The sequence below is a fragment of the Cavia porcellus genome, unplaced genomic scaffold (assembly GCF_034190915.1).
Source record: "Cavia porcellus strain 051 isolate PalLab524CR breed Dunkin Hartley unplaced genomic scaffold, mCavPor4.1 scaffold_7, whole genome shotgun sequence".
In the NCBI taxonomy this organism is placed as follows: domain Eukaryota; kingdom Metazoa; phylum Chordata; class Mammalia; order Rodentia; family Caviidae; genus Cavia; species Cavia porcellus.
Window position 1 is genome coordinate 16640345 of NW_026947490.1, and position 13133 is coordinate 16653477.

At 46.4% G+C, this 13133-nt stretch overlaps 1 protein-coding gene across 7 annotated transcripts in view; it reads left to right on the top strand.

Moving 5' to 3' along the window:
* Positions 1 to 13133, top strand: part of Sipa1l3 (signal induced proliferation associated 1 like 3) — a 218558-nt gene that overhangs the window by 45997 nt on the left and 159428 nt on the right. The gene's annotated exons all lie outside the window — the stretch shown is intronic.

The following is a 13133-nucleotide window of genomic DNA, read 5'->3' on the forward strand; positions in this document are numbered from 1 at the left end:
TGAATAAATATGAGCCAAAAAAAATGCAGAGGCTTATGGGAATATACAACCAGAGCATCCTGCCAGTTATTTTAAAGGAAACTGTTTGCAGCTGCAGCTTTGAGGGGGAGGTGCTGATGGTCATCCACCTACACAGCTTTGTGCATGAATGTCTTAAGTGGAATCTAGATGACCTCTCAGATGGTTAGTCTTTTGAGTTCTTCAGTGTACAGTTGAGAGCAGACCCCAAACTGGGGAGTTGGTTGCCTTCTCAGTTGAACAGGATGTGCAAACATGGCTCCAGGATGCATCTCTGTGGAATGCAATTGCTAATACAAATGAGCTTCCTCATGTCACAAGGCATCTATTATGTGGACAGTCATGGGACTGGGCAGGCTGTCCAGGGGAATTTCATAGCCACAATAATGTTTAGGGCTTCCCTTTGGAGAAGGGCTTTTCCCTAAAAATGACTTTTAATAACCAACTGTAGTAAGCACCACTTTCCCTTGCCAGTACTATGTAAAAGGATGAACCCCTAGAGTCTGCATAACAGTGCATGAGGCCAGCCTTCCATCCCCTTTGTGCTGAAGCTCAAAGAGGTAAAATAACTTACCTGGTAAGTGCTCAGCAAGTGAGAAATTTACCTGGGAATCTGGCCATAGCCTCTTCGTTGAAGCTCAGACTTTTTACTCTATGCCATGTGTGGCCTCTTTTTTCCTTTACTAGACTTCTCAAACAATATTATTTTGACCTGGAGCTCAGTGGTGGAATGCATGTGTAGAATGTGTGGGGCCCTAGGCTCCATCTCTAGCATAAATAAATAAATACATAAATGGATGCAAGAACGAATGCATGAGTGAAACTATATTAACTTGGACATGGTACAATATTTAAAAATAAAAAGTCAATTTCCTTTCTATCCTCTATAGAAGTAGCCACTATGACCTCTTTCTTACATCTCTGTTCAGAAATTCTCTGTGATTACGCAAGCAGATAATATAAGCAGGGTAACCATATTCCACACCAAAGGTGGCAAACTACACCACAGGCCAGATTTGGCCCGGTGTTGTTGTTTGGCCTAGGAGCTAAGAATAGGCTTTATGTTTTCACAAGATTGAGAGAAAAAAATCAAAAGATTTCGTAACATGTCAGATGATTTGAAATTCAGGTTTCAGTGCCCATAAATAAAGTTTTATGGAGCACAGCCATGCTTGTTTGGTTACATAGTCTGGCTTTTCAGACTTGAGTAGGTACAGTATAGACAAGATGGTCCTCAAGCTTGTAATAGTTGTCCTCTGGCTCCTTACAGAAAAAGTTAGCCGATCCTTGTACTCCATGCTTTCTTTCCTGTAGCACTATCGCACTTTGTACCTGCTTTTGTTCCCTCCCTGTCCCCTGTCCCCTGCCCCAGGGTGGAGCCCAACTACAGGCTGTAGGGCAAGCCGGGGTATGCGGCTGCAAGTAGGTCTGTCTGTGCCTCCACTACACACTCACTCTGAGCATTGCTGGGGCACCAGCTGCAGGACAGCCTCCGGCTGGCAGCCAGAGCAGGTCCAGGCCTGTCCACAGGAATCTGCAGACCAATAGGGGGTGGGGTGGGGGTGGTGTTATCAGTCAGTTCTGGGGTGGGTGTTTTTATTCATACCTGCTTTTGTGCACCGCCTTTCACACTCTCCTGTCACTCCTGCTTTATTTGTAAACTTAAAAAATAGGTTATACATTTAGATATGTCAAAAATCAATCTTGGGACTGGTGATTTAGCTCAGCGGCATAAGCACCTGCCTTGCAAGCGGGCAGTCGTGAGAGTTCGATCCCTGGTACTGATAAAAAGGAAAAAGACAAAAAAAAAAAAAATCAGTCTCACTGTATGTGTATAGATAAAATTATGCACCATGAGAGGTTTCTCTGCTTCCCCTTTCCCTGCCCACCTGGTTCCTCCACCCTTTAAGTAATTATTTATATTGTTTCTCCAGTATCCTTCTGTAAATACAAGCAAATGGGAAGATCTATTTTTATCTTCCCCTTGCTTACACTCAGCACCCTGTACTACACTTTGCTTGTTTTACTTTACAGCACGTCCTGGGGATTTCTCTGTATCTTCAATATTTTGGCTGATACAGAAGGGGAAGTATTAAATAGAGGTAAGAGAAGGGTAATGGGGTGCAAAGGAACAGCATGAGGGTCAGCAAGGGCCTGATGGTCAAGGAGGGACCATGGCCTTGATTCTGGGAGCTCTTAGGTATGTGGTTCTGCTCTGTTTCCTTCTATGCCCTGTTTTTCTTTGTAGCCAAGTACACATGGCCTTTGTTGCATCAACCAAAAAGTTAAGACTATCCTTGAGAGTTGGTTATTGCCTGCCTATAATAGTGAAAGAATTTCTCCTATAAGCTGTTCTAAAAATTTGTAGGCTGCTTCCCTGCCCCATGGTTCTTTCTAGGCATCTGACATGGGCAAGTCCCAGCACCTCTCCTCGTTCAATGAACATGGTCACAGCGCCCATCATGGGATTGTCTGGAGTGTGATGCACACACTATGGTCATTCGACTGCATAGTGTGTGCTCAATATGATAACTTCAGTTCTTTTGAAAGGATTAGCTTGGGTTTCTTCTTTGTTAGCATAGCTCAGGATTAGAATTTTGAGCCAGGAGTGTTAGTACTTATCTGTAATCCTAAAACTTGGAAGGCTAAGGCAGGAGGATTACTACAAATTGAAAACCAATTTGGGCTACATAGTGAGTTCAAATCCAGTCTGAACTATATAGCAAGACCCTGTTTAAAAAAAAAAAAAAAGAATTTTGATTTGATTAGAGAGCCTGATCACCTGGGTTCTAGTGTGCTCCTTTGCTGTGTTGGGCACGTTACTTACCCGCGCTGTATTTGACTTCTGTCATTTGTAAATGAAAGTGATAATTTCTGGTCCTGGTCCTTTGCTGAGGAAGAAATGAGTTAACATTTGTAATGCTCTGAAAACAGTGCACAGCACATAGTGACATCAAAGGATGCCAGCTGTTGTTATAATTACTATTATTTCACACCTTCTGCTTTCTGTCGGGAGCTCTACTGAATAGAAGACATGGGCCTCCAGGCAGTGGTGGCTGTTTCAGGACAGCAGTATTCTTTGTCATCAGCCATCCTCTCTCCCAAAAGACACTTTCTTTTCTGTCCAGGGGGTTTGGGTGGAGCTACCATTTAGGTAATTAAGAAAAGAGTCCCTGGAACAGAGATTGTCTATTTAATCAACCCCATCAGATTTCACTTTATAGTCATTGGCCATATAAAGTTACATGACTTGTCTTAACTGCAAGGAAGGCTGTGAAATCGAGAGTTTTCCTCTTTGTCCTCTCCCCCATAGAATATAAATGCAAATATGCCCAGTAAATGTTTGCAAGCACATGAATCCATTTACCAATCTAGCCATCATGGGCAGCCATCCTGTCAATGTTTTACACATGTATGTTTGGAAAAAAATGTCACCTATGGATGTGGCAAAAATACCTGATCCTCAACCTTGAGTGCTAGAGGGAAGCCTATGAGGGACACAATTGTTTTGAACCCTCCTGAGATGTATTGATCTAATCAGGGGACCAATTAAACCCTCCAGATCAAAGGCAAGTTGTGGGAACTGGGCCTTGCTTGATCAGCCAGAGAGGCTGCAGAACCGGTTTCTTCAGAGCTAGCTGTTTACCTGTGTGTCTGATTGCCTGGTGGACAATCCCATTGGTTCCCAGAGGCCTTCTGGGTTGTCTCCTACCTCTGGTTGGGGCCCTCTCTTGGTAAATGACTGAACCCCCTAAGGCCAGGGAGTGCCCACTATGGGGTCCCAGAGATAGTAGTAGGAAACACTGAGCACTCAACTGTGGGCCGGTGTTGCAGGTATTTGGGTTAATGGATTTAGTCCTTAAAGCAGTCCTGTGAGGTGGGACAGGAAAAACAGGGAGATACAACTAGGACTACTAAATTACTTGCCCATAGCTAGGTAGAGGTAGTCTCTCAAGTCTGAGTCAGAGCACTGGTCTTGGTAGCTTTTGCAGGCTATGTGCACTTCTTTGGGGTTTTTCCATAGTGGGCTTTCAGAAATCCTAGCTTCCAAGGGCTATATAGCAGTTTATGGTGATCCAGGTTAGTGGTGTTTGTGAATGTGGGTGCAGAGGAATCACATAAAGGGAGCAGAGGCTTGGGCTGGGAACCCTGGGCTCTTTCATTGTGACCCATAGCAATCCAAAGAAGAGGATAGGTGTTACAGACAAGGACATCAGATACCCTCTCTGAGCTTCTTCTGGCTGCTCAGGATTATGTGACCTCTCAAGGATGCCCTCCTAAGACAGATGCATCTCTATCGGGCCCATGCCCCCTCTTCCCTTGACAGCCCTGGGTTTGCTGTGCCGAAATTATTTTTGCATTTTTCAGTTCCCCTAAGCAAAGTATTTGTAGAGTGGGAGCCTTGCATCTACTTCTCTTAGATCAGTGATGACGAACCTTTTAGAGACAGAGTATTGAAACTCAGTGATGTCATCACCTGGCACCACTACTCCTTTCCAAGCTTGTGCATGGCTCCTGTGTGCACTGTTTGTTACCTGATGCTCAGTGCTGGGGCGACTTGGCTCACATGCCAACAGAAAGGGTTCTGCATGCCTGCTGTGGCACATGTGCCATCAGTTTGCCACCACTGCTTTAGACTAGGCCTGGCCATGTGATGGGGTTTAAACATGTCTGAATGAAAGAGGATATAAATGACTCATGGAGCACAATTAACAGATAAACAGAAGTTACTTGCAGTATCGTTTGGGCAAATGCCAGATCTGGGTTAAAGAGGCAGCAGAGGGTATCCTTAGGCTTAATGCTATACATTGGGGTTCAGATCCAGCCATCACTTGTTTATCACTTTCAGCAAGGGGCTACATGTGCTCTTACACTCTCATTTTTATCTGCAAAGTGGGGGTTATAATAGGACCTCGCTGATGGGGTGGTTGGGAAGATTTGTGGATTGAAATGTTAGCAAGTGCTTGTATAACAGTTAGCTGTTACTGTTGGGGGTTAACAGTACTGTTAACTATAAAGAGCGATTGGATCTGAGCTTCATGTGTGTGGAAAGGCCAGCTCAGCTCAATTCCTGGGGAGGAGGTGGTCAACTCCTGAGCCTGAGAACCAGTGCTTTAGCCAGAAAAGGCAGCTATACCCGAGAGTGGACTTGTAAGGCTGACCCCTGTCAGTAGGCTTGCCTTATAGGCAGAGTTGTGTTTTTTGGAGTTGTGAGAAACTGTGTGTTCTTTGTGGGGAAAGTGGGGATAAAGACACAGCCTGGCTGAGTTTCCTGAGAACAGTGAGTCACTTTTGCAGATGGCCTCTTCTTTTTTTTTTTTTTTTTTTTTGGCTTTTTCGTTTTTATCGGTACCAGGGATCGAACTCACGACTGCCTGCTTTCAAGGCAGGCGATTATGCCACTGAGCTAAATCCCCAGCCCCCCGCCTCTTCTTATATCTCAGGGAACAGTGCCTGTGCCCTGTGCAGAAGAGCTGGCAGAGTAGGGGTTATGGGCTGCATTTAGCCCTTACTGAAGAGTGGCCTTGGACAAGTGACTGGCCTCTCCAAGCCTCAGTGTCCATCCCTGGAAAGTGAGAAGCTCAGTCACATTGCCAACTTAATCAGTGAGCCTGAAAGCTGTAAACTTTACACAGGGCCTGGCACATAGCAGGTGTACGTTAAATGGAAGCTAAATTATCATTACGATTATAATGATAGTTAGTATTTTCTTTAAGTTGCTGTAGAATGTGGCTGTACTCTACAAATGTTTCTCATGTAGACAAATCTGGAGTGTATCATCGTGGTGAGTCCTCCAGAACAGAATAGTCACTTTATTAACCTGACTGTGAGTAAAAATTCATGTATTCCTTCATTAAATATTTATAGAGTTTCTGCTTTGTGCCAAACATTTCCTAAGGCCTGATTATATAACAGACATATAACAGGCATAGTGCCTACCCTCCTGGAGTGCAAGATCTAGTAGGACAGATAGACTGGAAGTAAATAGTACTTATCAGAGGTGATTGGTAGTGCTATGATGAAACCAAACCAGGAAAATGTCATGTGATGGGGGATGGATGGGGTAGGGGCACCACAGAAGACCAAGAAAGGCCTGAAAGGGTAACACTTCATCTGAAAATTGAAGATTGAAAAGGAGTCAGCCATGCAAAGGGTTGAGGAAGAAAATACCTGGCAGAGAGAATAGCAAGTGTGAAGGCCCTGAGGTAGGAACCAACTTGGCAAGTGGGAGGCACAGAAAGGAGGCTGGCATGGCTTAAATGGTTAAGTTGGTAAGCAACGGTGAGACTATTGTGGAAGGGATTTACGGGCCCTGAGTTTGTCCCCTGAAGCTTCCACGTTCACATTCTCCCAAGGCAGTGGTGTGGAGACAGGATTTCAGGGAGCCATTTTGCATCTGTGGGAAGAAGGCTGAGTGGGACCAGTGGTCCAGCTTTTGTGTCCCTCTGACCAACTTCCCAAAGCCCTTACACTAGGACTCCAGGCAGCAGAGAAGAAAATTCCCTTTGCCCTTGGGTGGGCTCTCTGACTTCAGCCAAAAATGTGATTTTTCCTTATTGTCCCAGGATGACCCAGCTATGTTGTCATACAAAGCAAAGTGTCAGTACTCTGTGTGTGAAGCCTATTTCTCCTTCCCCAAAGTGGATCACCCAAAAACTGCCTGCTCTGGAGAAGTTCCAGGAAACCTCCAGGGCAAACTGAGCCTGCTGCTTGGGAGGGGAGGAAACAATGATCTCTTTTGTTTGGGTCAGAGAAGAAAGGTATTAAAGCCTTAGTGCCTACTGGAATAAATCAGTTGAGAAGCTGTGCCCAGACTCTAGGTTTCAGCTCTGGCTTCACCAGTTACTACCTGTATGACCTTGGCTAAATAACTAGTAACTGTTTCTTGCCCTGGTCTTCTCTTCTATAGAATGGAAATAGTAGCCCTTGTGCTTAGAAAAGTGCACAAAGTATTCTATGGAAGTATATCATCATCCACTGTTAATCACAGTGTGATGAGTTTCTCTTTCCTCTGGTTTTTGTTAGCACTTAGAATGATGGATTTTACTCTCATTTCTCCACATCAGCCTCCTTCTTGCCCAGGAGCTTGGCGTCTGGCAGACAGCCTGGTTTCAGATGCCAAAAAGCAGCTATACTTCTGAGGAACAGGTTATTTGATACCAGGCAGCTGAGCGTGGTCAGAGTATTTGTCTCCAGAGATAGGGGACTGAATGAAGCCTCTGCAGTGGCAACTCTCCTGCCTGCCAGAGAAGATAGACTGCTTCCTCCTGGCAGTTCTGTGTTTCTTCACCCTGGCTCCACACTGGCATTAGGTGGAGAGGGTGGCAAACAGACCCAGGCATGGACATTTCTTGGGAGCTCCTTGATTGTCTGGGGACCTGCAGGTGCTGATTTGAGGGGCTGCTGCTCCCTAGATCATACTTTATAGACAAGGCCTGGGAATCTGGCCTGCAGAATCTTGGAGCAAATGTGCATTTTCCCCAACTGTTTGGTGACTGTACGTGAGCATTTGAGAATTTAGACTATGGTTTCTTCACCTTGTCACTGTTGACCTCGGGATCTGGTCATTCTTTGTTCTGGAAAATGGTCCTACGCCTCATAGAAAGTTTTGCAGAACCCTGGCTTCTACCTCTAGATGCAGTTAGCAAACACTTTCAACTGCCCACTCCCTAGGACAAAACAAGCCTCTAAATGTGCCCAGAATATGGGTGACAACATTTGCCCCCATGCTTCTGACCTCAAGGCCACTTGGTTATATGTAGTGATGTCCACGCCCTGCAGCCTCAGTTTCAACTGCTTCATTCTGGACAGGACTGTGGTGGCAAATAGAAGCTCCTGTGTGACTTCTCTTCACTGCTCTGGCCCCTTTACTGCCCAGGAGATGGTGAATGGGGCTGGGCAAGCAAGGGGAAAAAAGACTATAGAGACAGTTCTCAGCTTGATGGTACCATCTCTTTTGGAAATTGTCCCAAGTTCAGTTTCTGGTCCCCTCCTCCTTACCTCCTCTTTCTGCATGCTGGTCCTATCCTCTTTTCCCCTGGACTGTGGCAGCAGCCTGCCTCTTTCCATCTCTCTGCCCACTCCCGTCCTAGTAGTCTGTGCCCTGCACGCAGACAGGAGCTGTCTGTGAGCACTTGAGTCGGGTCACTTCCCTTCCCTGCTTAGAAGCCTCCGCTGGCTCTCAGTCACGGGGTGGGGGTGGGGGGATGTCAGATGCTCTCCATGGCCCATCGGGGTCCACATGATCTGCTGGTGACACCTCTGCTTTCATCTTTCCCCACCTGCCCCCTTGCTCAGTGGCCATTCTGCTGTTCCTCGAACACCCTGGGCATTGTGCTGGCACCTTCCTGTCTTCTCTCCGTCCCTCTGTCCCTCTTATCTCTCTGTCTCTCCCTGCCTCCCTCCCTCTCTCCTTCTTCCTTTCATATATATCTCTAATCTCTAATCTCTAATCTGTCTCTTCAGAACTGAGAATTTAACCCAGGGCCTTCAGGCTGAGCTACATTCCCAGCCCATTTTATTTATTTGTTTATTTATTGAGACAGGGTCTCCCTAAGTCACTAAGTTGGCTGGGCTGGCTAGGCATGAACTTGTGATCCCCCTGCCTCAGCCTCCCAGAGTGCTGGGATTTCAGGTATGTGCCATTACATCTAGCCCAGTGAGGTCTTCTTTTCCCCTGGTCCCCCAAATAAAAGTGTGTGCTACATTTACTTGTTTACTATGTCCTTTCCCCCTAGAATGCAAGCTCCTTCGGTGCAAAGGCTTAGCTTTACGTAGAAAAACACCTGCCCTCTATTAGGTGCTTTATGTTTGATGACTGAAGAGTAAGCAAGCGAGCTCCTGCCTGTAAATGCTCCTTTTTGCCTGGCCTTGTGCTTCTTCCTGTTTAACCTTCCGACTTGATGAAGTAGATACTATACTGCGCTTCTTGTTTCAAATGAAGAAACAAAAGTTCTGATTGACAAAGTCACTGCCCAAGGTCTCCTTTGGACCGGAAAAGCTGAAGGATGTACACCAAGCCTCCCTCTTCAGGATGAATTCTTTCATTTGCTACATCATTGTACAACTTGTTGGGGTGGCATCTCCAGTTTGAGCCTTGGGTTCCCAGTCACCCAGTGAGGGTGTTGAGGCTTACTGAACTGGTCCTTGAAGGTAGGAAGATTTGGGGTTCACGCTGCTGTGTCTGCTGATTGTATTTGAAAAGCGAGCCATGTGGGCCAGTCCCCTGGCCTTTTGTCTGGTTGGGGTTGTCCATTGGTAGGTGTGGAGCCCACATGTCTATTTAGGGTCCTTGTGGGAGTTTCAGGGGGATTCCACTGAGAATCTGGGGTGATGGCACCTAGTGTTTCTGCCTCCCCTTCAATTCTGAACCTTCCTAGACCTGTTTCCATACCCACATGTTGCTCTGTCGTGAAATGGACAGTGTCTCTGGGGCTTGGAATGGAGGGAGAGATCTTTTGCGGCCTGACAAGCAGTAGTATATTGTTATACTGATCCAAAAACATTCATTCATTAAATATCTGTTTGGGACCTCTTGTGGGGTGGGGGTCACAGCCTTGCCCATTCAAGAGGAAAGCAAGAAATGGAGCTTGAGGTTGTTGGTGAACATCTATGGGGCTGTGGCTGGTGCCAGGTCCAGGGGGAATACCCCTGGCTTTCTTGGAGTTCTCTCTTATGGTGGGTGGAGGGTGGAGATGAGGAATAAGTGGACAAATAGTCCAATGAGCCAAATAATTACAAGTGGACTGTGATTATAGCTGTCTCAGAGCTGGGAAGCAGGAATGAAGAACTCTGGCTCAACGTCAGGCAAGTGTGCCAGCAGGCCAGAGGGGATCTTGAAGAGTATTCCTTTCCTTGACTTGTAACTGATGGGTAATCTCAGGGTCTCAGGGGCCCGGTGGATGTCTCTGTCCACCCATGTGGTGTCAGTGTGTCTGACTGAGCTAGTTGTCCCAACAGTAGTGATACTTGAAGTATCAGGCCCTCTCCTAAGTGCTTTTCAGTTCCTGTAACAACCCTGAGATGGTGGTGATGGTTTTATTCCCTTTTCTAGATGAGAAAACTGTGACACATGGCAGTAACACATCCTACATCTCACAGCTGGTAATTTAACAAAGCTGGGATTTGAATCTAGGCCATGTGGCTTCAAAGTCCACACTCTTCAGTACTCTGTAGATACATGGTATGGGCGGACAGGGCTAAGCTGGCTAATCTGCCTGGGGAAAGCACAGAAAGGTGCTTCCAGCTGGACATTCTAAGTCTAACCATCCCTCCACACCCTTTGGGCAGTGTCCTTAGAGAAAGACCTGAGGGCAAGGAGAAAGCCATATCACTGGTCTGTCAGCATCACCTGGAAAGCGCTGGCCTGGCTCCTGGAGCCCACAGGAGTTCAGCAGGCCCAGGCAGAGCAACAGATGCTGGAAGGGAGGCCTGGAATCTGGGCCTGAGGCTATGGAGCCTTGTAGCTAATGGCTTTGGAGTTACACTGTAGGCAACTATGTCCTCTCTCCATCCTGTAGCAGCAGTGTGACACAGGTAGGTGACTTTGGGTAGATGACTTCACTTCTCTTGAGCCTCAGGCTGTCCTTTTTAAAATGTCTACCTTATTGGGTCCTGAAGTGCTGGGTGTGGAGTGCGGTAATTTTGAGATCAACTTATATAAAATCTTTAGTCCAGAGCCTGGCATCCTGTGAGGTGTCATGTTTTGGGGGCAGTGTCACCAAGTAATTTTGGGCAGGGCCTCTAGACCACCATTTCAAGATCCTGGCCTTGGTTGGACAAGTGGTTTTTACATTTCTGAGGCTGCGTTTCCTCATCCTAAAACAGGGGAAATGGTGTTTCTACCTCATAATCATGCCATGAGCAGTTAGCACAGAGCCCTGAACTTATAGTGGCACTGTAAACATGAACTGGCATGATTATAATTATCAATTAAGAGTCTAAGCCTAAAGCCTAGCACCCTGGTGAAAAGAAACCTTGCACAGAATAATGTTATGAAAGTCTTGGGCATGAGAGATGGTGACACCAACCTCCATTTGATTTGTCAGGAATTCTTTTCCTCCAAAGAGCCTTTCTGGAATAAGTAATGTGAGTTAATAGTGGGAAAGCCAGGGAATGGGGCTATTCCAAGGCTTCTAGGCATCAAGGACAGTTCTGCGATCAGTTGTGCAAAGCAGGAGCAAGCCTGGAGAGTCAGCAGACCTAGGTTCCCAGGAATCCCAGCTTTGTGGCCTCAGGCAGGATCCTTTCTCAGTGTTAGACAGAATGCTTGTCCCAGCACCAGGCTCAGAGTCCAGCCTGAACAGTGTGGGCTGTTCCAGGGGCAGCAGAGTGGTGAGGGTTGGAGGGTAGGTCCAAACCCTGCCTGTGTCACACCTGACAGTGGCTTAAACCTTCTGAGCTTCACTGTCCTCATCTGCAAAATGCGGATACCATGTGCTTTATATGGGCTCTGTGAGATCGTGAGTTAATTGCATTAACCCCTAAAAGTACTACTTGGTACACAGCAGGTCCTGAGCACACATTGGCTGTTATTGGTGGTTCTAACCTGTTTTAGAAAACAAATTAGGCAGAAGGTATAAAACCAGGGTTCACTCAGGAGCAGAGCCTTGATGGGGAAGTCTAGGGGCCAGGATTCAAGCCTGTGCATTTTTCTAGGAGCTGAGTGAGAGTGTGCAGAGGAGAGGAAGGGGTGTGTAAACCAGATGTGCTGTCCTCTTACCAAAGCAACAGGTTTCCCAGGGTCAGATCAAGCCACAGATAATTTGAGGTAAGGTGGTATATAAACACTTTAAACAGCTTAATAGTTGTAGTTTTATTTTTATGTGTAACAGGAAAAGAATTTAAACAGCATGTCAGGCCTAGAATTCCATGACCGTTGCTGTTTTGGGTGGGGCTAACATTGGTATTTGAGCCAAAATTTAAAGTGAACATAGCTAGAGAAGTTTGAAATAAGCAATAGTACCCATGGTCTGAGGATGTAATACAGTGGTACCAGGCACATACAGAGCCTGGGAGCTGGAGCCACAGGAAACAGGGTCAGGCTGGGTGTGGGTCAAAGGCTACAGTTCCCTCAAGCTACTGTAGAGCTGTTGGGCCCCTTCGGTTACCCATCCCCCCCCCTTCCCTTGAATGGCAGTGGAATCCCAGCCACCCAGAAGGGAGTAACAGGCCTGACAGCTACAGTTTCTCCATTGGAGGTGGTGGGGTGGGAACGAAATTCACTTAAGTGTTTGCAGATAGGGCAGTGAAATATGAAATACGAAAGCATGATATGGTTAGGAATATTGACAGTAATCTTTGATCAACATTGGGTGAGTGCCAACAATGTGCTAAGTGCCTTCCTTGCTTGATGGAATTGAATTCTTGCTCTACAAAGTGACACATGGGACAGCAAGTAACAAGATGCCTGTGAATCTGGGCAGGAGTTGGAGTCGGTTATTTAATCTCATTGCAAACCACGTGGAGGAAACAAGCTGCGTACTGGCGCAGGGAATCTGTGTTCGCTTTGAGCACCTCTTGCACTGTTTCTTTTTCTCTTCTACAGTTTCTGTGTGCAGCTGTTCTGTTATCTTGATGCTGGGCATGGCATGGATGTGCATAGGTTGCCCCAGCTCATGATCACATCCTTACGTATCCCAAGCAAGGAGGAAGGGTAGGAGAAAAGGCTTTCTGTTCCTGGGCTTTTCCTTTTGGAAGAGAATGTATTTCCATAAACACTTCAACTCCTACAGAACCTTCTTTATGTCTCACGGGCCACCAATCAGTCAGTGACCACCCTGCAGCTACAAGGGAGGCTGAGGAAATGCGTGTTCATACAGTGAGAGGCAGTCAGAGAGATGGGCTAGAAATGGCTGCGAGCTACAATCAGATGTCTGCTCCATGTGCACATTGTTACTATTCCCTCTTTAAATAAGAAGCATCAAGGATCAGAGAAAGGGGTAAGTGGCTTGCCTAGGACCCATAGAGTTTGTGGAGGCAGAGCAGGAAGTTGAAGCTACTCCCCTCTCATTTGGTACTGAGGACTGAAGCCAGGGCCTTTACATTGAGCTGTACCCCGAGGCCTTTTTATATTTTGAGACAAGGTATTACGAAGTTGCCCAGGCTGGACTCAA